General features: G+C 40.8%; 3 non-coding genes across 3 annotated transcripts; 1 reads left to right on the top strand and 2 right to left on the bottom strand.

The window, feature by feature from the left end:
- The first annotated feature begins 262 nt into the window (after positions 1 to 262).
- On the top strand, positions 263 to 334 carry trnat-cgu (transfer RNA threonine (anticodon CGU)). Its single transcript has one exon. It is a non-coding gene; the product is annotated as a tRNA-Thr (tRNA).
- Positions 335 to 15415: 15081 nt separating this feature from the next.
- trnat-agu (transfer RNA threonine (anticodon AGU)) lies at positions 15416 to 15489 on the bottom strand. The gene has a single exon. It is a non-coding gene; the product is annotated as a tRNA-Thr (tRNA).
- A 4681-nt stretch (positions 15490 to 20170) lies between these two features.
- trnal-caa (transfer RNA leucine (anticodon CAA)) lies at positions 20171 to 20283 on the bottom strand. Its single transcript has 2 exons — positions 20246 to 20283; positions 20171 to 20216 (listed from the first exon to the last, which is right to left on the bottom strand). It is a non-coding gene; the product is annotated as a tRNA-Leu (tRNA).
- Between the last annotated feature and the right edge of the window lie 6276 nt (positions 20284 to 26559).

Below are 26559 nucleotides of genomic sequence, written 5' to 3'. Positions count from 1 at the left end.
TAGAAGAACAGGGGACGGCTGACATTACATGTTACAGGTGCGGACTAATAACGCACAAAGCAGATGAATGCGGAGCGTGAACAGCAAAATGTCTACACTGCAAGAAAACAGGACATTGTGCACATGTCTGCAGAACATCACGTCCGAGTTTAAGGACAAGTATCCTTTTTATTGTTGTTGCTGCCTCCGGTTTACATTTGGCGATGTAAACCGGATTCAGAAAAAAATAATTTGAACAACCTTATTCCCATGGTTATGTGAAGGCGCGGTGGACAAGTGGTAAGGCGTCGGTCTCGTAAACCGAAGAGCGTGGGTTCAAACCCCACCCGTGCCTGTTTCGTTTGTCACCGCTTTCCTTTAGTTTCAAAGTCTTAAAAAAACTCGCAATGTAGGGATCTCAATAGTAAGAGAGCATAACTGTCGCCAGTGATTAGTATTCTTGCATATCCTGCCTTGTTTTTTAGTCGACAAAGTTTATCTCTCTTCACACCCATCTTCCGAATGATCGCCTCAGCACTGGGAAGGAACGTGCGCTTGGTACAGCCCCTGACTCCATGGTCTGATCACAAACAGATCGGGTGAGCTGTCAGTCCAGGTTGGAAGTAACGTTCGAAAGCACTAAAAATCTGACTTAGGAACGAGAAGACCATGCTTTTTTTATACGAGTAAACGATAAAATAATATACTGCCTGCAAGACTCTGTCAAGTTCAAGTCCAAGTTTATTGTCATTATACTCATACACAGGTATATGGTATAACGAAATGCTATTTAGCTAGCTCTCGGATATAAGTAGTACAAAGAAAAAAACACAACAACAATACAATTGTATAACAAAAGAAAGACAACAGCCGATGTGCAAAAAACAACAACAGGCAGTGTGCAAAACAACAAAAAGGTAACAGGTTATGTGCAAAAACATGCATCAAAAGAATGAAATAAAGGGATAGAAATGATGGGGAGTGAGCTTTTGACATGTATGGTAGAGATAGATTTTCAATGTGTGTTTGGGTTTTTGGTAAGAAAGAAGGCACTGTGAGGTTCAGATCATAGGTGAGAGGTGAGGAGAGAGTGAGAGAGGCTGGGAGTTTAATAGTTTGATAGAGCGGGGGTAAAATTATTTTCGAGTCTGGTAGTCCGGACCCGAATGCTCCGGTACCGTTTTCCATGTCATGCTAAACGCCACAAATTGTGTTCGTCCAGTCGTATCTATCGTCCTAAAGTTACGGAAAATCGCATGCGACTGGTGCAATCAGCACACATTTTTTCAGGATAGTCGAGCACTTTAAAACAGCAAATTCACAGCTTCTTATAAGCTTTGTGTTTCGCTCTCCAAATAGAGGCACGGGTTCAAATCCCACTCCTGACAGTCAGGTGTTTTACCCTGTCTTTTTTACCTGCCTTTACACTGTTTCAGTCTTGTTGTGCTCGCTGACAATCACAGTACGAGGAAAACGGAGAAACTGCTTAGCAAAAACAGAACGGACAGAAAAAAGCTTTGTAAACACGTGAATGTGATTAGCAGCAGTAAGGTATGCATTCAAATGTTTAAGGCAGAAGAAAGGTGCAGCACAATGCAATTTGTGAGAATTCGCGGGTTTTTATGCTGCTTGGACTTCTTTCAAGCCTATGAAGTGACCCCCGTTTTATTTTCATTTTCAAACTTCAGAACCGAATAACAAAGAGGTTTCATGTGTGACAGCATTCCGTTGCAAATACCGTTTCCACGATGTATTCAGCGACGGGAATGAAATATTTTAGTGCTGGCTCAAATGCGAGGAATTTCAGAAAAACCTGGAAAAGCAACGCTTGCAGTAAACGACAAATTTAAAGCGTGTAGTCAGCATGAACAGAACAACGCAATGCTCTGTAAAAACGATCTGAAGCCGCAATTACTCTTTTATCTCAGGCAGTTCATTCCCATACGATGTTTCCGCAGAATAAATGAAATGCCGAACTCCAAACATGTTGTTGCCATTATTGTTACTCCTGCTGCTGTAGTTTTAAGCTTTAATCAGTGGGTATGTAATGTTGTAAAGGGGCTGGACTACTTTGTTCAGTCCAAATTCCATTATGTGAATTTATGCTTTTTTTAATATAAGTATTAACAACACAATGCGTGCTCAAAAACCGTTACTCATTAGCTTAAGAAGCGGCAGTGTTTAGACAAAGTGTGGTATTCGAATAGTAAATGCTGAAGTGTTTAATACTTGCTTGTGAGCCTTAGATAAATTGCCTGCTGCAATTTCAGCAAGCGGAGTTCTGCTCAGCTGCCTGTAGTACACATTGCTGATTCCTTTTGTGAGGGCACGGGCAATCTTTCAACGATAAGGCTGACGTGCCTGTCGAAATTTTGTTTCCCTTTCACTGTGTTGTATTTTTCCTACTCGAACAACATCAATTGTGATGTCATCATTGCCCATTGGTTTGTGTCTTGTTATCATTATGTATTTTACATTACAGGAACTGAAGGTACTGAAGGTAGGAACTGAAAGTACAGACTGCTTTAATCATCAGAAAGTTTTTTTTTCTGCTGTTCTCTTTCCTGATGTATTGGTATTTGAAGGCTATTGGGCAGCAATGATTTATCTTCCTGACCTCGCTATATAACATATGGGTCCATGGTCATCTTAGTTTAGATGTACCTTTTAGAGGTGGTATTTTTCTCCATCGTTCAGCCTTCAGACATACTTGGAAAGTGTTAGGCACAGACAATCTTTCTTAATCCCCTTTTATCCTGAGGTGACGTCCCAGGCACGCTTGCCCCCTGGGAATATTCACTGTGCTCTTCAGGCTTTTTTTCTGATTCTACACAGATTTTTTCTCCTTCAAACATGTCACCACTGTCTGTGCTGCCGTGTGCAGCCCATGCCTCTTCTGTATCTTCTGATGAACTTCTGAGCTCTGTGTTGCCTTCCAAACTATGTCCCTCACTTTGACTTGAAATATTGACTATAGATTGTGTACTGTCATCTGGTTTGGAATCCTTACCAATACTCACCTCCTTCTGCGCCCTAAGCACTTGGATTCTTACTTTTTTTCTATCTTCATGCCAAATCACTGATAACCATTTCCTGTTGCTGGAGCAATCCTCTCCAAGGACTCTGTTTGACAGTGTTGACCACATATTGTCATGCCACCTAATTTTTTTTCTAGCTTAGAAAACTTCAGAAATTCTTTGATCTCATTCCCTACTTCACCAGCCCTTGACCACAGGTCTGGCCTCCTACTCCTCTGTCCTCCTTTAACATGTGGCATTGCCAAAAATCTGAAAAATAGGGAACACATCTGAATGAAGTGGAAACATAATTGAAATTCAACTCCCAATGGATGTTAATAGTGTAGGAGTGCAACAGATGTACAAGCCATTAAATGTTCTTATTTCTGTGTTTAATTTTTGAGGGACCCTATATTTTGATATAGCATCAATCACAAAACAGCATTCTGTCACTGTCACGACCACCAGCCAGGGGAGATCAACTCACAAAAGAACTAACCAGTACCAGCAGCGGGTTAATAATAACATTTGTTAATCCACCAGCAAAGCACTGTTTTAACCATTCAAACCCGCTTCCCGCTACTCGGTATTGAGTCTTCTCTTTGAGAGCTCTACCTCGCGTTTACTCTGAATCTCGCTTACTGGTTACTGAACTCCCTTTTGCCTCTCGACCTTGGACCTTACCTTCTGTTTTGAATTGTTTGCTTCTCTCTGTACTTCCAGTATTTCGATCTACCTTTCACCTAACAATCTCGTTCTGGATTGTTCGCCTGTCTCAATAACTACTTGCTCCTGCATCTGCACAGGATCTGCATACCTTTTCACTGAGGATTTCTGACAGTCACAGCCACATAAAAAACTAGAAAAGAAGTATGTGTTTCTTAAAAAAATACCCCAAATTGTTTTTGTTTTTTAAAAGTCAACATATCTGGGTTGTGTTTGCAAGATTTTTTAAAATTGGAAAGTTTGTGTGGGTATGATTGTAAAAAATCAAATCATAACTGAAGAAGGCTCCATGCTCAAAACATTGTGTTTTCTTCTTCTCTTTTCAGCATGGAATAAACCTATTACTTTTTCCTTGGAGATTACCATGTGCCAATACGATAAGATCACTGTATTGACCATATACAATTTCTTGCATTAGAAATTCCTATTTTGCATATCCCAGCTTGCTCTCCTTGAGACACACATACAGGGAGAGAAGCTGGGGGTCAGAGCGCAGGGTCAGCCATTTATACGGTTAAGGGTTAAGGGCCTTGTTCAGGAGCCCAATGGAGTAGGATTCCTCTGCCGACCGTGGGATGTTAACCAGCAACCTTCCAGCCACAGGTGCAGATCCTTAGCCACAGAGCCGCCGCTCTGCCAAATGTGCCAATTCTTTAAAAGCAGTCCAAAAAAATGCAAATTTATTTTTAAAAATAGCTGTTGTACAGAACATCAGTGGCTATTGAAGAGTACATACAAGCACAGAGACAAGTTAATAAACTTGGAATGACTACTTACAGCTCTGGAAAGACCGAAGATATTGTTTCCGGTTGTTAAGGAACAAGTAATAGGTTTATTCCATGCTGAAAAAAAAGAAGAGAGAAAACAATGTTTCGGCCGTGGAGCCTCATTCAGGTGTGAGAGAGAGAAGGCAGTAGGCAAAGGTAATGTAGTGGGAGAACAAAGGCTGGGAGGGAGGAGGGGTGAGAGGCGGGAGCAGGGGACAGAAAGAGAGGCCAATCAAGAGGTGTGAAGTCAGAATAGGTGTTGAGAGGTGTGAAATGAAACTTCCAATGAATGGAGAAAATTTAGTAGAATAGTAGTCTTTCGTTTAGAGAAGGGGTAAGGTGTGATCCTAGCTGCAGGATATGTTTGGTTTTGGTATTCTTTCTAATGTATGAGTTCAGAAAACCATCTTTGAGAACACAGATGGAGAGATTAGAGTGGTCATGGCCATCAGAGGTGAAATGAGAAACAGTGGTTTTTGGAGAGATCTTTAATCTTCATAGCCCTGACATGTTCTCTGAAGCGGTCTCCAAGTCTCCTTCCTGTTTCTCCAATATAGAGAGAAACTGGGCATTTACGCAAGAGATACAGTAAATAAGGTTGCTGGAGGTACAAGATGCCATCTGGGTGATCCAGAATTGTCCTGAGGGGCCTTGAATGAGTGTGGTGTTGGATGTGTACTTGCAGGCGATACAGCGAGCTCTGTTGCAAGGGAAAGTACCTGGTGTGGATGGTTGCTGAGGGCGGTCAAGGGAGCTGTGAACAAGAAGGTTGTGCAGATTAGGTGACTGGTGATATGAGATGATGGGGCGGTCAGAAAAGAGGGCCCCAACAGAGGGATCATCCTGTAGGATGGAAAAGTTGTCGTTAACAGTCCTGGGGATAGGAAGTGTGTTAGGGAAGCACCAAAGGAATGCGGTTGTTACGGTGGGAGTTCCTGATTGGGTTGATGGTCCGAGGGGTGTTTTTGGCTCGGGCAAGGGCCCTGTCAATAACACTGCTGGGGTATCCTCTGTTGATGAAAAAGGAGTTCATTTTGAGGGTTTGGTTCTGGAATTCGATGTCGTCGCTGCATATTTGTTGTAGCCGAAGGAACTGTGAAAAAGGGAGAGATTTTTAGTATGTTTGGGGTGAAATGAGCTATACAAGATATCTGTGTGAATCTGTGGGTTTGTAATAAACAGAAGTGGAGAGTCTGTGGTAGTTGATGGAGAAGTTGATGTCCAGAAACTGAAGAGTAGTTGAAGATATGTTAACTATATATTTGAGGTACAGGTGGAAGTTGGTGAAATGGTGCAGGAAGCACTTAAGCTGATCGTTGGAGCATGTGGCGGCACTGACGCAGTCATCAATACATCGCTTGTAGAGGTCAGGGACATAGCCAGTGTAGGAAGCGAAGAAGCGTTCTTCTACCCAGCCAACAAAGATATTGGCATAGCTGGGTCCCATTCTGGTGCCCATGGCAACTCCACTCACCTGTTGGTAAAAAAGATTATTGAAGGAGAATGCGTTCAGTCTGAGAACCAGTGTTTCTGGTTGTTGTCCTTTAATTGATCTGGCACCAAAACATTAATCCTAAACAGTCAAACAAGTCCATGTGATGAAAACCCTTATGCTCTTTAATGTTTTTTTATGCACTAATTTCCCCCCCTCCCACTCATCAGCTTTTGGATGAGAGATTCTGACCACTATATAAGATCAGAAGCAGTAGAAGAAACGGGCTTCTTTTCTGCTTATTTAACACACTCCTAATGCAAACAACACATTACGAGTACAATGGAAAGTTTGCACCAAATGGGATCAAGCAATTTAAAACATATGTTCAGGGTACAGGAAAGTTGTTATAGAGATGAATGGTATTCATGAAACAAATAATGTTGCAAAAAACTTTGCCAAAAGTCACAACCCATTTAACATTCATCAGACAGGTTAATCAGTTGGATATCTCTTAGGTTCTAAATGCACTTAACGGCTGTATAATGCAAGCAAAAGAGTAAAAAGAACAGTAGTGAACTACATTTCTTACAATAATAAACAGCCATTTGATCTTGTGAATGATCTATCATACACCCTTGAAATGATGTTAAAGATTTGGAAGTTTGCACAGCTTGTAGTCTTTCTAACTCCATGAGACACACAGACAGGGAGAGAAGCTGGGGGTCAGAGCGCAGGCCGCTGTGCTCTTGTGCCAAACAGGTCATACAAAGACTGCCATTCCTTATATCTTTCCCTGAACCTGTGTGTCACTTCCTCACCTTCCAGAAGCAAAATATCGAGCTTCCACACACCCTTCCCCACAGTAACAGCTGTTGGAATAGAAATTGTACATGACAGCAGACAATGGTCAGAGAAAAAAAAACAGGGGTTAGGCCTGCGGTCGTGCAAGTAAAATCATGTATCAAAACAAAATGCGTGAGCCTTGGGTCCCATTAGACTAGTCCCATGTGAAACCTGCCCTCCCCTGACTATGAAGTTTGAAGCCATCTTTCAGTTTAAAATCTTTACATAATGTTTGCAATAATATTGATGATTTATCAAATTGGACCCGTCTCTCGCCCCTCATTCTGCCTTCTCTTTCTAAAAGAGAATTAAAATCCCCAGCTAAAACCACTGGTTCCCATCCCAATCAATATACTCAGTTCCTGAATTAGGACATATCTGTCATGTGAGCAACTCAGACAATATATATTTAAGAGTTTAAATTAGACATTCATGAAACCCAGATACACCACCAGTGCTCTCCCTGGTTTCACTACAAGGTGCTGACGTACCTCTACCATCTTATTTTTAATTAGAACAGCTATACCATCAGATTTATTTTCTTTGGACCCACTCCAGATTGATGGGCCCAATGTCCCCAGTTCTTCCATATCCTTATGGCAGTTTTTAAAGGGTAACCCACACTCCTGTAACAACACAATATCAGCATTTACCTTCCTCACAAAAGATAGTATATTCCTTGCCCTTAACTTGGAGCGAATGCTTCTCACATTTATGGACACAATATTAAGAGCCATACTTAAGTAGGACCAGGGGAGACTTAAAGCTCTGGCTACAATCATTCAGTAGGTGACACCTACTATACAGGCCTCCCCCCCCTTTTGTTTTAATTGTCTCCTCCTCCACCACCCCCACAATCCATAGGATATATCTCCACCTGCCTTCCTTGAGTCTCTGGTTCTAAAGCTTGGTAAGTAAGATCACATATATTGGAGACATCTAAACCCATGGGAGAACCTACCTGAGGACTCGGAAAATGATCTTCCCTCACTCGTCTGCTCAGAGTTAAATCATTTTCTAAATCTAATGTCTCTTTTAGACTGCACCCTCTGTTCTGTACATTTCATTTGAAAAACAGAACACAAGGCCTCTATTTTCACCTAATCCAATCAAAGAAGGAATGTGTTTAAATCCACCATAACCATTTTTTGTCTTCATGCAATGAAACAGGTACTCTCCATGCACAGTTCCAGATGCCATCATCATCCAAGACTTTCTGAAGCTCACCTTTCACTAAACAATACTTAGACAACCATGTCACAACATCTTCCTTCATCACCATCTCATTAAACATGCGAACAATCACAGTCCTATTAATTAATAATAATTGCTTACACTTATACAGTGCTTTTCTGGACACTCCACTCAAAGCGCTTTACAGGTAATGGGGACTCCCCTCCACCACCACCAATGTGCAGCATCCACCTGGATGATGCGACGGCAGCCATAGTGCGCCAGAACGCTCACCACACATCAGCTCTCAGTGGGGAGGAAAGCAGAGTAATGTAGCCAATTCATAGGGGGGGATTATTAGGAGGCCATGATTGGTGAGGGCCAATTGGAAATTTGGCCAGGACACCGGGGTTACACCCCTACTCTTTTCGAGAAACGCCCTGGGATTTTTAATGACCACAGACAGTCAGGACCTCGGTTTTACATCTCATCCGAAGGACGGCGCCTGTTTACAGTCCAGTGTCCCTGTCACTATACTGGGGCATTAGGACCCACACAGACCACAGGGTGAGTGCCCCCTGCTGGCCCCACTAACACCTCTTCCAGCAGCAACCTTGGTTTTTCCCAGGAGGTTTCCCCTCCAGGTACTGACCAGGCTCACACCACATTAGAAACATCCATCAGCTTCTGCCATTCAAACATTCTAATCAGGCCCACATCTTTTTTTCTACTCTATTTTTATCCAAAATTGTTCCAGTAACTTCGCCGATTGAAACTAATGTCAAAACCAATTCCCTTCAGCAAAGTGATTAAGAATTTGACATCTAATGCCTTAATCCTTTCTGTAACACCTTCCTTGAAAAGTCCAACCGTGAAATATCACCCGAGTGAGCCAAACCCTCACCACCCTTATACACCAAAAGTGAGCAAAAGTAACGGTGCATGCCGACCCTACAGGCCGCCATGGCCGTTACAAATGTGTCAAAAGCAAACTAAACCTAAACCGAAACCTCTGCTGTGCACCAAACCCACCAAAACCCTATTCCCTTAATCTTACAGTTATACAAAAACTCCACTCTCGACTTCTGGGTTTAACCCTTTACATCTCGAACACTGGTTAGAGACTCAGTGTGTCCCAGGCTCAGCGGTTATATAGGACAGGACTCGGCGAGCTGCAGGTGAAACTCGTTGTTCTGCGCTCCCCGTGCGGAATGCTCGTCTCCTCCCTCCAGACTCATCAAACCGCCTTCATACTCTATAGCGGGAAAAAAAAACTCCCTTTACTGTCTTCATACAGTACATCCCTCTTAAATCCCAGAAACACAGAAACTCCGGGGCGTTTCTGTGAGTCAGTACTAGGTTTCTCTGTTCGAGGTTACAAGCAGAAACAATAAAAGCGCTGAAAGCAGGAAGTTATTTCTGCTCGTAGGCATAAATGTGTAAAAATAAATGTTCTGATTCCTAAAACCTAATAAAATCCATGTAAGTCTCCTTTTCGTCCCCAATGCATATAACTGAATATAAACCAGTCACGTTCAGCTACTTTTCTGATGTATATGAATACACTAGTTCTGGTGCAGCTCTTACAACAAAGATACTTAAGAACTTTTTTTTCATACGAGCTCTTGCCGTTTTTAAATTGAATATTTTTTCATTTCAGTAAATCACACGAAACACCAGCAACACTCATTGTAAGCATCTGACCAATCACATTCCTGAATTTCAAACCCATTTAGTATTTATTTTTAACTTGTTTTATTTTTTTAAAATTTTAAAACCTGTTTTAAGTATTCTTGCCATTTTTAGCATATTGTAAGTGGATTTTTTCAAATATTTTATTTTTTAAATCATATCAACCCATTGTAAGTTCCCATTGATAATTCCTGAGCTTTATAACTGTATATTATTTCTTTTTACCTTTTTTATTTTTTTTATTATTTTACAGAGCTTTTTAATATATTGTGAGCATTTTAGTGTCATTTTAAAATAGGACTATCAATGCTCCTGACTTTTAAACCTGTATTTATTCTGACATTATTCTCTCCACCTGCAGATGAGGGAGGTATTTGATTTTAAATTTGTTGATTTGGGGGGAAAATGTACATTCATTTCCTTGTATGTATCACCAGTGAGAAACTTTTTTTGGATGAATTGCATTTTTGGATGAATTGCAATCTTTACTTCAAGGCCTTCAGGCTGATATAGAAATGACGGGAGATTTAAATGACACATTTGATAAATCAGACAGGAACAGCATAACATCTAAAATGGCAGAACCCTCTAAAGTACTGAAAAAATTCCGGCACATTCATAATAAATACAATTTATTTAATTTAAAGCATAAAATTTGCTTTAAAAAGAAAACCACAATTTGTACGATATCATATTTCAATATCGACATTCAGATGAAGAATTTGAGGATTTGAATATCATTGAAGAGTACATCGATTTTGGGACAATGTTTGCATCTGAATAATCCTTCCTCCTGGAAAGAAGGAAAAAAAAGTTTTGAGTCTCAGTCTTCAGGATCCCCCCCCAAAAACGTGCAAATTTGTTTCAGATGTATTTTGGATAAAGATATAACTCTCATAGAAGATACATTTTATCAGTTGAATGTAGTCGATACTTTCGACTTTTTATATGATGATAGGACCTACATTTAGGGCTCAGTACTGATAACACTGCTGCTATTGATGGAGTAGAAATAAGTGATGTACTGGCAGTTTTTTTTCTGAGGCAAGAGGTCCTAGAACACCTCCTATAAAAATGTTAAGATTCAGAGCAAGAAATATTTTTCCACCTCACCTAATGCTATTGCATTAACGAGGCTGAAGTTGGCTTCTTATTCGCCAGCTGCTGCTTTGTGTTTTTCGTTCCATCTTAAATGCTACTGCTGTGATGTTATGTCGTCTTTCGCCTGTAGATGGCTCTCTACAGTCATTTTTAAAAATACTTATCCGGATGTATTATTGTACATTTCCTCAGTAAAGGGGAATATGTAAGTAGAGACTGTCCAAATTGCATTTTGTATGAAACACATTTCAGAAACACAACTCACAATAAAACAAACTGGCATGTTATACCACGAGTAAATAAGACAAAGGCAAAACGTAAATTCACTTCCTGCATATTTTCCACGACCTTGCCTTCTGATCATAAAAATTCTCAAACTCTTGCATTTTACAAGAAATTTTAATATAGCCGTTTTAAATGGGACATTTAGAACATGGCATATGAGACTATATGGTTAACTGAGGATGAGCAGAGGGTGATCGAACCTACCTCCTGGTTATAAAAATGTCTAAAAATTCTGACACAGATGTGTGATAGACAATGGAAAAGACTATCAAAATCCTGAACTTCAGGACATTGTACTGTACCGTTTTTTTTAAATACGACCCTCTGAACATGGCACGAGAGAATACATTGTCAAATGGTAAATGCAATGTTTGCTATATTTCTAGGGCCCTCCCTCCTGATTTTAAAATCATCTCATATTTCTGACATCAAGGTGTGAGACACAATATAACAGACTGTCAAAATCCTGAACTTCAGGACATTTTATGATACCATTTTAAAAATATGACCCTCTGAGCATGGCATGTGAGAAAATGGCATGTGAGAATGCATTGGGAAAAGGTGAATGCAATTTCTGCTGAATTGCTATTGCCCTCCCTCCTGATTACAAACTCGTCTCACAATTCTGAGACTGAGGTGTGAGACACAATGTAACAGACACTATTAAATTTTGAAGTACAAGAGATTATACTGTTACATTTTTTTTTTAATATTGACCCTCTGGCATGTGAGGACTTGTAGTCAACAAAATAGCACACATTCTGCCAATTTGCTTTGTCCGTCCTTCCTCGTTACCAAAACATCTTAGTATACCGACACTAAGGTAAATGTCTCTAAATCCAGAAGTTAAGTTGTCAAAGTATATCGGAGTCAACCGATACTGATCAGGTTCTGCTGCTGCTGAGCCCGCAGCCTTCACCATAAGGTCCAATTCCTCAAGCCTGTACCCTTCAGAAATTGCAGTATAGAATGAAAAAAACTCCAATAGATATCGGCCACTGTTGGCGATTTTCCTTTAACAGAGATAGATAATACTTTATTAATCCCGTAGGGAAATTGACAAATGATTCTCCAGAAATTTTACGGAGTGTATCACTCTCACTGAGACCGAGGAGTGTTAAGCTGTACATGAGTCTTTGTGGCTCGGTTGTTAACAAAAAGGGTGGTGGTTTGAGCCTTCCCAGGGACGCTATGAGCCTTTTAATGTACACACCCGTCTCACTTTACCTCCACGGCCGGTCTTGTACCGCAATCAAATACAGAGCCCGCAGGGGGCAGTAGGCTCGCAAATATAGCTCACTGTGTATATAATGAAGAAGCGGAGGTTAGTTTCTCATCTGTATGTTGCAGAGCCTTATGCAACTCGCAACAACTGTTGGGGTTTGATCCCTGCACGGGCTATTAGTTGAAAACCATTGTAAATGACGTGTAACAGATTTATCCAGCTGGCTTTTATGTTTCATACTAAATTGCTATCTTGAAACCAAAATAATTAGAAATATGGAACACAACTGTTGTTCCCCATGAAGGAAAGCTGTTTTACACTGACGTCACTCCTTTTTATTTAATCCAGATTTTAAAAACAACTCCGCCCTATCAAAGGAAAATGTTACACAAAAGTTGGAAAGCACACTCTGAATCCATCTGTATATTTGATTTCTGCAATCCGTTCAAGGCTGCCTATGTTAATCGTAAGTGTATAGATGAAACATTTAATATATTGTTCAGTTTAAATCAAAATGCTTTACTACTACAAGAGAGAAGTATAGTATGGAGGATGCGACAAATGTGTGATTTCTTGGAAGAAAACTACTTTTCTTTGCGTTCGAAATTAATTCGAAACAATTGACACACAAACCCTTTGTCTTTTTTAAAGAGATTATATCTTTAAACAGACAAATGTATAAAATGTGTTTTTTTTACCTAGAGATTTTGGACAGGGGCGATGTATTACTAGTAGAGGCTGCTGACTAAGACTGTACTGTCTGGAGATCAGCTCCATTTGCAATAAAAAAACATGCGTAACAAAGCTGGAGAGCAGCTGAACTTGTGCTCAGTAGTCAGTATGGTGCTGAGGGTTCAATACTGTCGTTGTTGTATTAGCACGAGCTGCACAGGCTCTGAATCAGACCATTTCAATTAGTCTGATCAGTGCAGGACAAGTTAATGTAGAATTATTGCTTTGTCTGTCTCTTGTTTGTATATAAATGGATGTCTCTAATAACTTAATGTTAGTTTTTATTTTAGTTTTACGATGTAGGTCATGCGTTGATATATGACATGTCTCATTCCTGATTCAGCTCATGTTCCATAGGAGAGAAGAGATTCCTCCTGTTTCTCGTACAACCATATCAGAACAGAAGCCCATGTCACCCAGCTCTGATTCAAGATCGAGTTGCATCTTCAACATTTTGTTTTTGTTTCTGATCATAATTTTCTTTAGTTATGATCAATATTGAACTTTTTCTAAGTAAAACAAAACTAATCAAACATGCAGGCAGATTTTTGAAAAGTATTAGGAGTTGATAGGGCGCTCCTTCGGAATAGTCGTCAGAAAATGTGAGAAAAAGAAAAGTTACGTAAACTCTCACACAGAGCATTAAAGACTGGAATCTGATCATAAAAAAACTAGCTGTCTCCCCGTCGGTAATCAAACCCCGGTTTCCCGCGTGACAGGCTGGGACACAAACAACTTTACTAACTAGGAGCGCTTGCTAGCTATTAGGAGGCATTTACTCTTAAATATGTTACTGTTTTGGGTTTCGACTTTAATTTTCCCGATACCAGTTTTTTACAAAAGTAAAGGCACATGGCACATGTGTGGCACATCACATCCGAGTTTAGTGACAACTACCTCAGAGATTGTAAGCTGGGTAGTTTCAGATAACTTTTTTTTAAAGGTTCAAGCAAACCCGAATACCTTTGTCTAATCGTTTTTCATAAAGTGTAATTGTATTATAGCATGTGCCCTTAATGATATTCTTGATACGTTATATGTGCTCTTGTTTGTATTGTATGTAGTTTTGTTGTTCAAATAAAACGTAAAAGACACAACTTTCCGGATGAGGCTGCTGTAAAAATAAAATGACATCAAGGGTGCTGTACGCAGAGGTCTGAAACCTGCTCCACAGAAGATCTTTATCCAGAGGTGTTAAAGAAGTCGAGATCTCGCCATGAGAGGGGAAGCATCTCAGAAAAAGCAGGTGCAGTCGGTTCCACGGTCATAACGCCACTAATTCGGGTGACAAGAGCAAAACCCACCCGGCTTCCTCCGGGCAAGTAATGAGACAAAGAGACAGCGCACAGTGGGTAGCGTGGCCGAGCGGTCTAAGTCGCTGGATTAAGGCTCCAGTCTCTTCGGGGGCTTGGGTTCAAATCCCACCGCTGCCAGGTGCTTCTGTCGAGACCCCCTTTCAGCTGGCTTCAGACGAAGGGAACTGCTTTTTGGCAGTCTCTCGAGAAACTAAGCAAAGTGTTTAAAGATACTTTCTCAGCTTGACATCAAGGCACAAAACAAAAACCTTCTTGCGTCCTCTCAACCCAAAAGCGCTTTGCCACTTTTTGCGTTATGCAGGGAACGACGTCTGCCCAGATCACTTTTGTGTCAATGCAAATCGTAGTGTGCCCTGCGTTTTAATTTTGGCTGTGCTGGCGTGCTGCTTCTGTCTGTGAAACTTGAATGTTCTGCTTCTTCACACCAAATCGTCGGCGGGGATTGAGCTTGTTAAATCTTTGAGCATAGCGCTCCTTTGGAAGTACTTTGTCCAAGTTCAAAAGCAATCGTGGGATTTACTTCATGCGTGCAAAAAGCATGCCTCGCACGACAGATTTAAATGGGGAATGGAGCCTGCTTCTTGCTGTTTTTCCTGTGGTTGCAGTTACAAAGTTGATCGTGCTTTCACATTCTGTTAACAGTATTCACTGGCTGAGCTTTATCAGTTGGTTCGTAAAGGAATCTCTGCTTCGGTTCCAGAAAAGTCATCTGTAGTGTGTTTTTTTCCGTGCCCATGGCAGTCTTTTAAAGCTGGTAGTAATGGCGGCGAAGTTAATTTTTTATCCTCTTTAAAAGAATAAGGACGGGTTGGGGCGAGCTCCATTTACCACTCTTTCAGCTAACCGCCGAACTCGCGAACTGATTACACTGCAGAGCCACAGGCACCTCGCTTTTCTCCATTCTCTGGGTTAGGGTGAAAAAAAACTTTGCTGGTATTAGTTGGCCTGCTGGGAGTACCTCTTCTTCACTGATAAGCAAGATTTGTGTTTCATCTTTCGCAAGCTGTATAGATTTCTTTCAAAACAAGTTGTTCCAGAAAGGAAACGAACACTTGCATTCACCTGAATTAAAAGGCATGGGATTTGCCCATAAGGATAAATTCTGTACAGTAAGATAGGAAGAAAGGCACCGCTGGGAATCGGACCCAGGATCTCCTGTTTACTAGACAGGCGCTTTAGCCAACTAAGCCACGGCGCCGGCAAAGTGCTGTCCTTTGACAGCCACTTGGACACGTCTCAACTGCTCTGAGACATCTGCGTTCGGTGTGCACCGAGCCTGCTCGCCTTGCAAGTTGCCTCATTTACATGCGATAGTTCCACCACTAAGAGAAAGGATGAGAAATGGCTTTTATCTGTCACTTTTCATGTCAGAGGATCTCAATCTGCTTTCCCTGTACAAGAGGATGTCCAACTCATGTAGCTAAAGACGTAGACGACAGTGCTCCACTGAAATCTTGATCTCACAACCCTCGGCATGACTCCGCTGTGTTCTGCTTTAGACAAAGGGGGGAAAAGACTTCTTTCATCACACGTTTTGCACTGTTTACGGTGTTTGCAGTGCTCTTTCTTAAATGAAAACCAGGAATCGGCACCATATGAGGTGAGACTAGATAATATTGGAACAAGTAGCCTCGCCATTCCATGCGTGACGTGAGCAAAGTGTAATTCCTGTCTTTATAGTGTGCTTGTTAGAGACATAGCTGGCACCCAGAGCGCTTTAAATCCGGGAGTCAGCAGCCCAAGACAAGAGAGTTTCCTTCGTCTATGTTTTTTGCGTGAAGGGGGAAACCATGCGTGTGCTGCAAACGATCTTAGTATCGAAGTGCCGTCCCACATAACCGATCCGAACAATCTGCTTTACAGAGGAGCACTGCCGGAGCTTATCGTTGGCAAACTGAAGACCAGGCTGACCTCTTCTGTGACTCTTGAACACTGAGTCTCAAGGTTGTGAATTCAAGCTCCACGCTGGCGGGAAATTCCATAGGTAATGATCACATTTTCTTGCATGCTAATCAAAAGAAATATTAAGAAACTTTTCCCGATACCAGTTTTTTACAAAAGTAAAGGCACACGGCACATGTGTGCCACATCACGTCCGAGATTAGTGACAACTACCTCAGAGATTGTAAGCTGGGTAGTTTCAGATCAGATCACTTTTTTTATCAAAGGTTCAAGCAAACCCGAATACTTTTGCAAGAGACATTTCAGAATCCCAGTCAAATCCAGTAAGATTGCTGGATCCTTTGAATTCGACTGAACTATAGCACAGATCTGCAGTCCACCATTAGAAAACTGTGGGTGTGTTGTATAAGCCATACCGCCCAAAATAGTTCTAAAACAGGAGAAGCATCCTCGTTTAGGAATGTGGTATAAAGTGAAATGGTCTGGGAAGAGTCCTACGTTTGAACAGTTCAAAATAGACGTAAAGGGGTATTTACGGACTCTTTCGAAATGTAAGAACGAGCTGTGCGGACCTTATCTTTATTTACCTTGTGTAATCGTTTTTCATAAAGTGTAATTGTATTATAGCATGTGCCCCTGACGATTTTCTTGATACGTTATATGTGCTCTTGTTTGTATTGTATGTAGTTTTGTTGTTCAAATAAAAAGTAAAAGACACAACTTTCCAGATGCGGCTGCTTTAAAAATAAAATGACATCAAGGGTGCTGTACGCAGAGGTCTGAAACCTGCTCCACAGAAGATCTTTATTCAGAGGTGTTAAAGAAGTCGAGATCTCGCCATGAGAGGGGAAGCATCTCAGAAAAAGCAGGTGCAGTCGGTTCCACGGTCATAACGCCCCTAAGTTGGGCGACAAGAGCAAAACCCACCCGGCTTCCTCCAGGCAAGTAATGAGACAAAAAAAGAGGGCCCAGTGGGTAGCGTGGCCGAGCGGTCTAAGGTGCTGGATTAAGGCTCCAGTCTCTTTGGGGGTGTGGGCTTGAATCCCACTGCTGCTAGGAGTTTTTGTGTTACAACCACCAAATGGAGCAATGTGTTAAAAGTTACTTTATCAGCTTAACATCAAAGCAGGGAGAAAAAAGTGTTTCTTCTTCTCAACACAATTTATCGTTTCCACCTTCAGCAGGGAAGTTTGTCTACCAAGATCACTTTTGAGTCAGTGCAAATCACAGTGCGCCCTCAATTTTAATGTCGGTTGTGCTCCTTTTATCTGTGAAACGTTAATGTTCTGCATTTTCAAGTCGAGTCATCCTCAGGGGTAGAGCTGATTATGTCTTTCCGCATAGCGCTCCATCAGAAATAACTTGTCTAAGTCCAAAAGAGATTGTGGGTTTCACTTCAAGCAATCACAAAGCATACCTCACATGTCAGATCTAAATTGGGAATTTGTTGGTTACGAAGCTGAACGTTTGTCCATGTTCTGCTAGAGTATCCACTGGCTTGCCTTTATAAGCAGTCTTGGAAAGATAAGCTGTGCTTCATCTCAGGAAAAATCATCAGTACTGTCATTTTATTCTGTGTGTATGGCAGTTATTTAAAGTATATAAAAATCACGCGTTCATAGACTTATCCAAATATCAACGGGACCTTGTAAACCTGTCAGAAGAATTCCTTCAATCCAATAGTTTCACTCCAGGGAAAAGGCAGGGAAACATAGAGAATTCTTATTTAAAGACAACATCCGTATTGGATTGCATGTAAGCAGGCACCACTCAGAATTCCTAATATGATTTTGAATTCAGTTTTGCAGTGCTTTAGTGCTTTACTACTTTCAGAGAGTCCTTTATTGACCTTGCTGAAGCAGAGAAGCGACATAATCACAATTGTGACCAGTTTTTCTGCTGTTTCTGGTTAATACTGATTATTATTTTGTATTTTGATTAGTATTTTTCGTAGCGTTCTTCCTCAGCTTTTTAGTTATTTGGTGAGCAAGAACCACTGAGAACGAGTCTGAATCAATCAAGAACACATATGGTACTGCTGTCCTGTGTATTACTGCTTCATCCTAATTGAGCTTTTCAGTGTTGAAGAAGACGTTTCCAATTTCGATTGCTGGTTTCAGAGGATGTGCTACAAGATCACAGATTCATTTGAAAAGATTTGGAGATGCATTGGCTGGGATTCAAACCTGGCTCAATTGCATGAAGGCACCTATACTCAGCAACGAGAGGAAAGGAGAAGGGGCCAGAGGTAGTGTGGCTGAATGGTCTAATATGCTGGATTTTAGGCTCCACTCTCTCAGGGGCATGGGTTTAAATCCCACTACTGCCCAATGTTTCAAGACCTTACTTCCTGTGATTTGTAATATGGTCAGTAAAAGCACTTTATGTAAGTATCTCTTATGTCAGCGCTACAAGTCACTTACTGCTCCACAGGACCGGGGTTCAATCCCTGGCATCTTCAGGTGTTTTATATAACTGTACTCACATTGAAATCTTCTGTTGAGTGAGAACTCTTTGCTCGTGTTCATAGAGAGCCAGGTTTACCTTTTGAATCTCACCCGGGATTTCCTGAGAGATGATTCAGCGAGCGAGTCCTCCCTCTGGACTCCGCACTGAGCTGAAAGCTGTACGAATTCCTCACTGTGTGTCCTGTACTGTTACAGGTGGTCCAGCGTAAATGTGCAGCACAGTGATATGAACAACTTGAACTTTTTCTGTATGTGAAGGAAAATGCAAAAGAGCATGTAAAGTATTGATCATATAAAATATCCATGGTACAACTCGATAAAAAACTGAAGCACAAAACAGCGACTTTTGATGATTACAAGAGATTCAAGAAACACAACCGTCCGCAGATGGGTTCGGATCCTGAACGCTTAAGGCAAAAGAACAAAAGCGAAGTAAACTCTCTTCATTGTCTTATAGTTTATGTAATAAAACAATTTTTTACTTTCTTTATAATTTAAGTTTCAGTTTAGGAAAATCGTGCCCAGAAGCTACCAAAACTGGTAATGTTCACATAATGTGTAATGCCAAAGCAGCAGTTGGGGTGGGAAACAAAAGGCATTTCTTGGTATGAATCCTAAAACTTCATAGATGGCGTTCTAGGACTTCTCGCTTCAGATAAAGCTGTCAATACATCATAGATTTCTACTCAATCAATATCAGCAGTGTTATCACTACCGAACACTAAATATAGATCCTGGCAATAATTCATGAGTTGTTTGTTAGAAAATTGTTTATGGCTTTTTTTAAACATATTTTCAATACCAGACAAAAAGTCGAAAGTTTCAATTTCATGCAACTGATGAAATCTCTCTTCAATGGAAGTTATAAGTACAGTACATCCAAAATACTGCGGAATCAATCAAATTTACATGTTTCTTGTGGATCCAGAAGATCATTTTGAGACTCAAAACATGCCTGTCTTTTCTTTTTTCGAGGACGAAGGAGTAGCAGCAGGAGTAGCAGTTATGGCAAGAACGTGTTTAGAGTTCAGGACTTCTAATTTCTAATGCAGAGCCATCGACTCGGAAAGCACCGCCCGTGATAAAAGAAATTGCAGAATTGGTCTGTTCATGCTGCCTACACGCTTTGAATTGCTGGCATTTTCTGCAAGCGTTCCTTTTTGAGGGTTCATGAAATTCCTCACATTTGAGCCAACACTAAAATATTTCATTCGGGGTCGCCTAATTCATAGTGCAAACCGAATCTACAGGGGAATGCTGTGGAACATGAAGCCGTTTGTTATTCTGTTGTGAGGTGTGAGGGGCGGAATGCAAATCGAGTTGGTGAATAGAAAATGAAACAGGAGTGACTTCTTGAGCTACGAATTCCAAAAAGTATGAAAACCTGTGCATTTTAACAGTGCAGAATACTCACAAATTGCACTGAGTTGCTTGCTTTCTTCTGCTGCTTTTATATTTCAGTCATTCACTGTAGCACTGGAACAATTCAAGAGAGGTAAAAGCAGAAGCTGTCAGGAGTGGGATTTGAACCCACGCCTCCATTTGGAGACCAGAACACCCAAGCCAACTGGAAAGACACACGTCCTTGAGTCTGGCGCCTTAGACCACTCGGCCACCCTGACAAGTGAAAGCAAATGGTGTGCTGAATGCACCAGTAGTTGACTAAACTGAGTTTCTTCCCTGAAATTATTTGCTTGCGAAGAGCCAAGTTGCCTTGAATGGATCTTGGAAATCAAATATACGGATGGATTGTTATTCGGTTGTGAGTTTTGAGGGGCGTATTATAAATTGAGTTGGTGAAAAGGCGCTTTTTGTTAGTCTGTCGGGAGGCTGCACAAGGTGTTTAGAGGGAGAACTTCTAAAAGGCAGGCTCTCTATGTTTAACATCAAGAAAGATTTTTTTTTCTCAATGGAAATGCTCTTTGGCGCTTTCAGCTTTACGTAGGGAACAACGTCTGCCGAGACCACTTTTGAGCCAGTGCAAATGGTAATGTGCCACCAAGTATATTTAATATTGGCTGTGGTAGCGAGCTGCTTTTGTTTGTGAAGCTTTTACTTCTTTAAGCTGAATCATCGGCAGGAGTAGCTTATTAAATCTTTGCTCATTGCGCTCCATCAGAAATACCTTATCCATGTTCAAAAGAGATCAGGGGATTTACTTCATGCTTTCACATGGCATACCTTACACGAAAGATTTAAATGGGGAATTGATTGTGCTTCTTGATGTTGTTCCTGTGGTTGCCTTGGTTACAATGGTGAACGTTCTTCCACGTTCTGCTAGAGTATCCACTGGGTGGGCTTTATCAATTGGCTCGGATAGGTCATCAGTGCTCCGTCTCCAGAAAAATAATCAGCACTGTCTTTTTTCTGTGGGCATGACCGTCTATAAAACATATAAAATCACGAGTTCATTGATTTCTCCAAATAACAACAATACATTTTAACCCTTCAATCCAATAGTTTTACTCCAAGTAAAAAGCAGCGCAATATATAGAGAGATGACATTCAAAGATTTCAATGTTCTTATTGGATTGCCTGTATGCAGATATCGCTCAGAATTGCTTATATGATTTTAATTCAGTTTTTCTCTACTACTTTCAGAGTCTTTTATTGACCTTGCTGAAGCAGAGAAGTGACATAATCACAAATGCAACCAGTTGTGCAGCTGTTTCTGGTTAATAATCATTAATGCGAAAAAAAAAAAGCTCCTTGCATTAAGATCAAGAGCAACCAACGCGCTCGCTTGTTGAGTTGGGTATTTTCCGAGCTACTCTTCCTTAGCTGTGTAGAGGTTTGATGGGTTTACTGAGACAATTATTCATTGCAGCAGCAATCACGAGGTGATTCGTTGTGGCTTTTAGAAAATCAATTGTCAGAACAACTAACAACGCACACACACGGGTTCAATACACGAGATACAGTTATTAATATAAATTGTGCACCAAACATATACCAGTCTGCCTGGATACAAGCGGCAGACCTTACTGTGAGGGTTATCAATACACACGGTATATAATCTCGAAGAGATGCAAACACAAAGAGATACACAACAGAGAATATATGTCAATATATATCGTTCGGTTACCAAATCGCTAATCAGTGTTATTACCCACTGTTACTCTAAACTCGGAAGTAAATGCAATACTCATGAATTAAATTGATAACAACTTATGTTGAGGTACAATTGAATTCTCGAGACGCAATGTAGAACATGGGGTTTACTTATCCGCTGTGTATGGATTTGGAATTTCCTGGCACGAACACCAAACCAGCTGACAGGCTCTGTTGCAGCCTCGGTTCCAGCGGTTGTCCAATGGGCATTGTCCCGGCGTCCTCTGGCTACCGACCAACCAGTCGAGGTGCAGCTCAGAGTTGGACGGGCGGAGGAATCTGATTGCGGCGCGCATGACAGTCGGAACTCCGAGGGGATCTACCAGCAGTCCAGCTGGCTAGTAGAAAGTCTCTATGCACAGAGTGTGACTGCGAGTCCTCACAAGTCACTCTTTTGCCCGGGAAGAAGCTGGTTCGTTCCCGGACCAGCGCTGCTTCTGAATAAACTATTCAGGTTGTCGACAAGGGTCCAACTGTAGGCTGCCGTTGATCAAGCGGAGCATTCACGTTGGTAGAATTCTGAGTACGTACGGGATCCTCGGTCTCGTGCTTAGAACAAAGTCCAAGTCCCAGTGCAGACAACAGCAGTTGTCACATGATTGTCTCTGAGGATGCCCGAAAATGGCCAAGGAGAGCCCCGATCTGAGCTTGCGCTCCGTTTTTGACCAAGACACAGATGTGTGCTGATTGGTTGAGATTTTGGCGGGCATTGGAGACCCACGTGGTGTTACCACGCCCTGCCAATCCCTGATTGGTTGATCAAAGTGAGATATGAGTCACTTACTCCTGACGCTTAGGAATGCAGTCCAGATATCCAATCGGCACTCCCTAGAAAGATAGGCGCCAATGGATGACCATTGATCATGATAGCCAGGCTTAGCTAAGTGCATCTCCGTTTGGGAGCTGTCCCTTATGAAAAGAAAACATCTTAAATCAGCCTGCATGAATACTTTCTCTGTGGTTGCACCACAGAGAGGGAGAGTGAGATGGGGCCTCATTTAGGAAAGCACAGCAACGCTTAATTCTGTCTTATTAACAAGCATTGCCGCTACAGCTGTAAACTTATTTGGCGAGCATGGACCTCTGAGAAGGAGTCTGAATCCATCAAGAAGACAGGAATTCTAATATCGCACTGCCGTCTTGTGTACAAAATATTTGTTCAGCTCTAACGTCTGTGTGCGTTGACAAGGCATCTCAAACGGACATATTAAATAAGAAAATGATCCTTTCTGTTACCATTCCTGCAGTTGGAGCGTTGTTTCACCCTTTTACGTTCTACAATATTTACAGACAAGGTTTTATCACTGGAGTTGTACAGAACAAGTGTGCATCAGTCCATGAAAATCATCAGTACTGCTGTTTTTCTATGCATTGTTTAATCAAGAGCACTTAAAAGATGCAAAAGATGGATTGTGTTCTGTGAGCACCTGCACATCTCTAAGTCACTTCCACAGGCATCTATGTTGGGGATGTAGCTCAGTGGTAGAGTGCTTGTCTTAAATGTATGAGGTCCTGGGTTCAATCCCTGGTTTCTCCAAGTGCTTTATGTTACTGTGCTCACATCGCAGTCTTCTGTTGAGTGAAAACTCTTTGCTCGTGTTCATAGAGAGCCAGGTTTACACAATTAAACTCGAAGTGCTACAGTGTTCTCTGAAGTTTTAAATGTACCTCCAAATTATTTAGTTCTGTTAACTACCAAAGAATGTGAACTAATTTAAAGCCACATTCAGGAAATCCAGAGAACATCTTCACACTTGTCGTGGCTGTTGCAGAAAAACCTCACCCGGGATGTTGAATCTCACCCGGGATTTCCTGAGAGATCATTCACTGAGTGAGTCCTCCCTCTGGACTCCGCACTGAGCTGAAAGCTGCGCGAATTCCTCCCTGCGTGTCCTGTACTGTGTAGCACAGTGACAAGAACGCCTTGAGTTTTTTTCTGTATGTGAAAGAAAATGCAAAAGAGCATGAAAAGTATTGATGGTATAAAATATCCATGGTACAACTCGAGAAAGAACTGATGGACAAAACAATGACATTTGATGATTACAAGAGAAACACAACCGTCCGAATATGGGTTTTGATCCTGAACACTTGTGTTAAAAGACAAAGCAAAGGATATAACCTGTAAATGTCTTCATGTCTTACAGTTTATGAAATAACACAATTTCTTCCTTTCTTAATAATTTCTTACTATTGATAGATGCTTTTTTGAATTTTAACAGAATCACAATTACAGACATTTGGGGTTAAACTGTTATTCACATATTCACATATAATTATGAGACTCAAAATATGCCTGTCTTTTCTTTTTTCGAGGACAAATGGATTATTGAGGTGTAAAGATGGGTTCAAAACCAAAATCATCTGCTATTGCTGCTGTTTCTTCAAATCCTTTAATTGATCATTGATATCGAGGAATAATATTATACAAATTGTGGTTTTCTGTGAATTGCCAATTTTATTGTAATTACATCTTCGTTTACAGATGTCTTGCATGTATCACAAGGTATTACAGATGCAGCAATTCAAAATGGGTGGGGTATTTCGCGGCATACCCCGGTGGGCGTGTTGCGGTGTCACGCAGTATCACGCGGTTAATTGCGTCATTTGGTGTCATCCCGGAAACTATCCGGTGTCACCTTGTAAAACCGCCAGTGGGAGCTTAACCTCTCATGTACAGCATTTGAGCTTTTAATTTTGAACTGTGTATTACAGCATGTTAATCATCAGTCATTAAAATGTTGGTATATTTTATGAAAGCAAGATTGCTCAGTTGGACAAAAGTACACTTTATCAGAAATATTTATGCATCAAAGCCTTTACCGAAGATATTACTAATAGTATTAATAATGGATGACTTTGGACAAGCTGTATACTCAAAGTATAATTTCTTTAGCACATTTGTACAAGCACTTGGAATCTGTCCAAGCCATACTTTGTCAGGCATTTTGTTTTACTTCAACGGGCATAAAAACTTTCTTGCTTTTAACAGGGCGTTTCATAATTTCTAACTACGAAAATGATTTAAAATGCGACACTTATCATTCAACTAGAGCTCAAAATATCACAAGGATCCTCAAGAGCACAGCAAAGACTGTATTAAAAGATACTTGTATGTAGCAACACTTTCTTTTCCGTATACCAGATTTTATGGAACGACTTCAGAGGGGTGTCAGCCGGTCAGATTCCAGGAATCGGTACTTTAAAGGAAAAATACACACCGGTATTCCATTTCTCCCTAACGATTTTAAGCATCGAAGTATATAACTAGCATGTGAAATAGCGTGTGAAAAAATGGTAGTTTTAAGCTTTTCTGCTAATATAATATGGAATCGCGTATCTAAAGAATTTAATAACGATATGATTATATTCGTGAACTGCGACAGGGCTGTGTAGGGCTGTTTCGCCTCTCTCTTTATGCAACTTCCCTAGTAGCCTACTGGTCTACGTGCCCAACTATCAACTCATGGGTTGTGTGTTCAAATCCAGCTTGTGCAAACATTTCTTTGAAAAAATAGAATAGCGATATTATGGACAATCAATTGACTTTTATATTTCAAAATATCACAACATGATCGATTCTAAGTCATTTTTGATAACAATGAATAGTCACCTTCTTCCCTTCTGACAATGGTCCCTGTTTCTGCTTCCTGCTTCTAGTGTGTGTGTGTGTGCAATAGAGTAAATTTTTATAGAGAAATGCAGGCTGGACAGTATGCGTTACAATATAAACATTTATATTGATTTAAATCGTCATCTGATTTAAATCGCAAACGCGAGTTTTATTATATGTGTTTTTTAATCATAATTAGGCTAATGCAACATAAATTGATACAGTATCTTTGTCTTCTAAGTATCTTAATAAACTTTCAGCATACCTTTCTACCCGTTTAGATTTATATTTCTTGGGATTTTGGGATCAAACGTGGAAGGATTAGATTGTAATCGTTTTTATTTTTCAAATATGAGATTGTATTTCTGAATGTTATGTTACACCTACAGTAGTTCACTGCTTTAAATACATCGAATTAAGAAAGTTATGTGTAGCACTTTAGATATTTTTTTCTGAACCAGGGAAAATCTGATCATGTTTCTCTATAACAATAATAAAAAACTTTATTTTACATATCACCTTTAAAAGTGGCATCTCAAAGCAAAAAAGTAGATGGGAAAAACAGTTAAAAGGGACCAAAGTAAATACCAGACAAACACAAACGTGTTTTTAATAAAATTATTTATTCATATAGCAGAGAGTGAGAGGGACATCCAGCAGGGAGAGACACACACACCGGTTTCCATTGACAAAATTGTTTTTTTTCAATTCCTCTTGTCTAACAGGAATGTTTTGTTGTGGACAGACTGTTAGACAAGAGGAAAAGAGCGCCTCCTTCTACGAAGCATTTTGTTGATCCGATCACTAATTCTTTTCCAGTCGCACGCAGTAAGGGTTGAGAATCTCCGATTCACCATGCTACTATTGGTTTCCCGGAGATTGCAAGGCAAGGCACTTTTGCCTCTGGACCCATCGAAATTTACAGACGTGGCCCACCCCCAGTAAATTTCAAAAGTCACAAGATTTCGAAACACGAGGGCGGCGTAGCGGTCGGCTCTTGCTTTCCCGTCTATGCCGATGCACTGCAAGTACAACCCCCCCTCCATCTCCTGAGTGATGGGTAGTTGGATATCTGGGAGAATTATTCGTCCCACTGGCGTCTGTGAATTCCGCTCTGTAAATGGTGCTTCCTAGGGGGAGATAGACGGCGGGGACAGCATCAACAAATTCCTGC

Source organism: Lepisosteus platostomus, chromosome 5 (assembly GCF_059453375.1).
Source record: "Lepisosteus platostomus isolate fLepPlt1 chromosome 5, fLepPlt1.hap1, whole genome shotgun sequence".
In the NCBI taxonomy this organism is placed as follows: Eukaryota; Metazoa; Chordata; class Actinopteri; order Semionotiformes; family Lepisosteidae; genus Lepisosteus; species Lepisosteus platostomus.
This window is presented reverse-complemented; position numbering and strand designations above follow the sequence as displayed.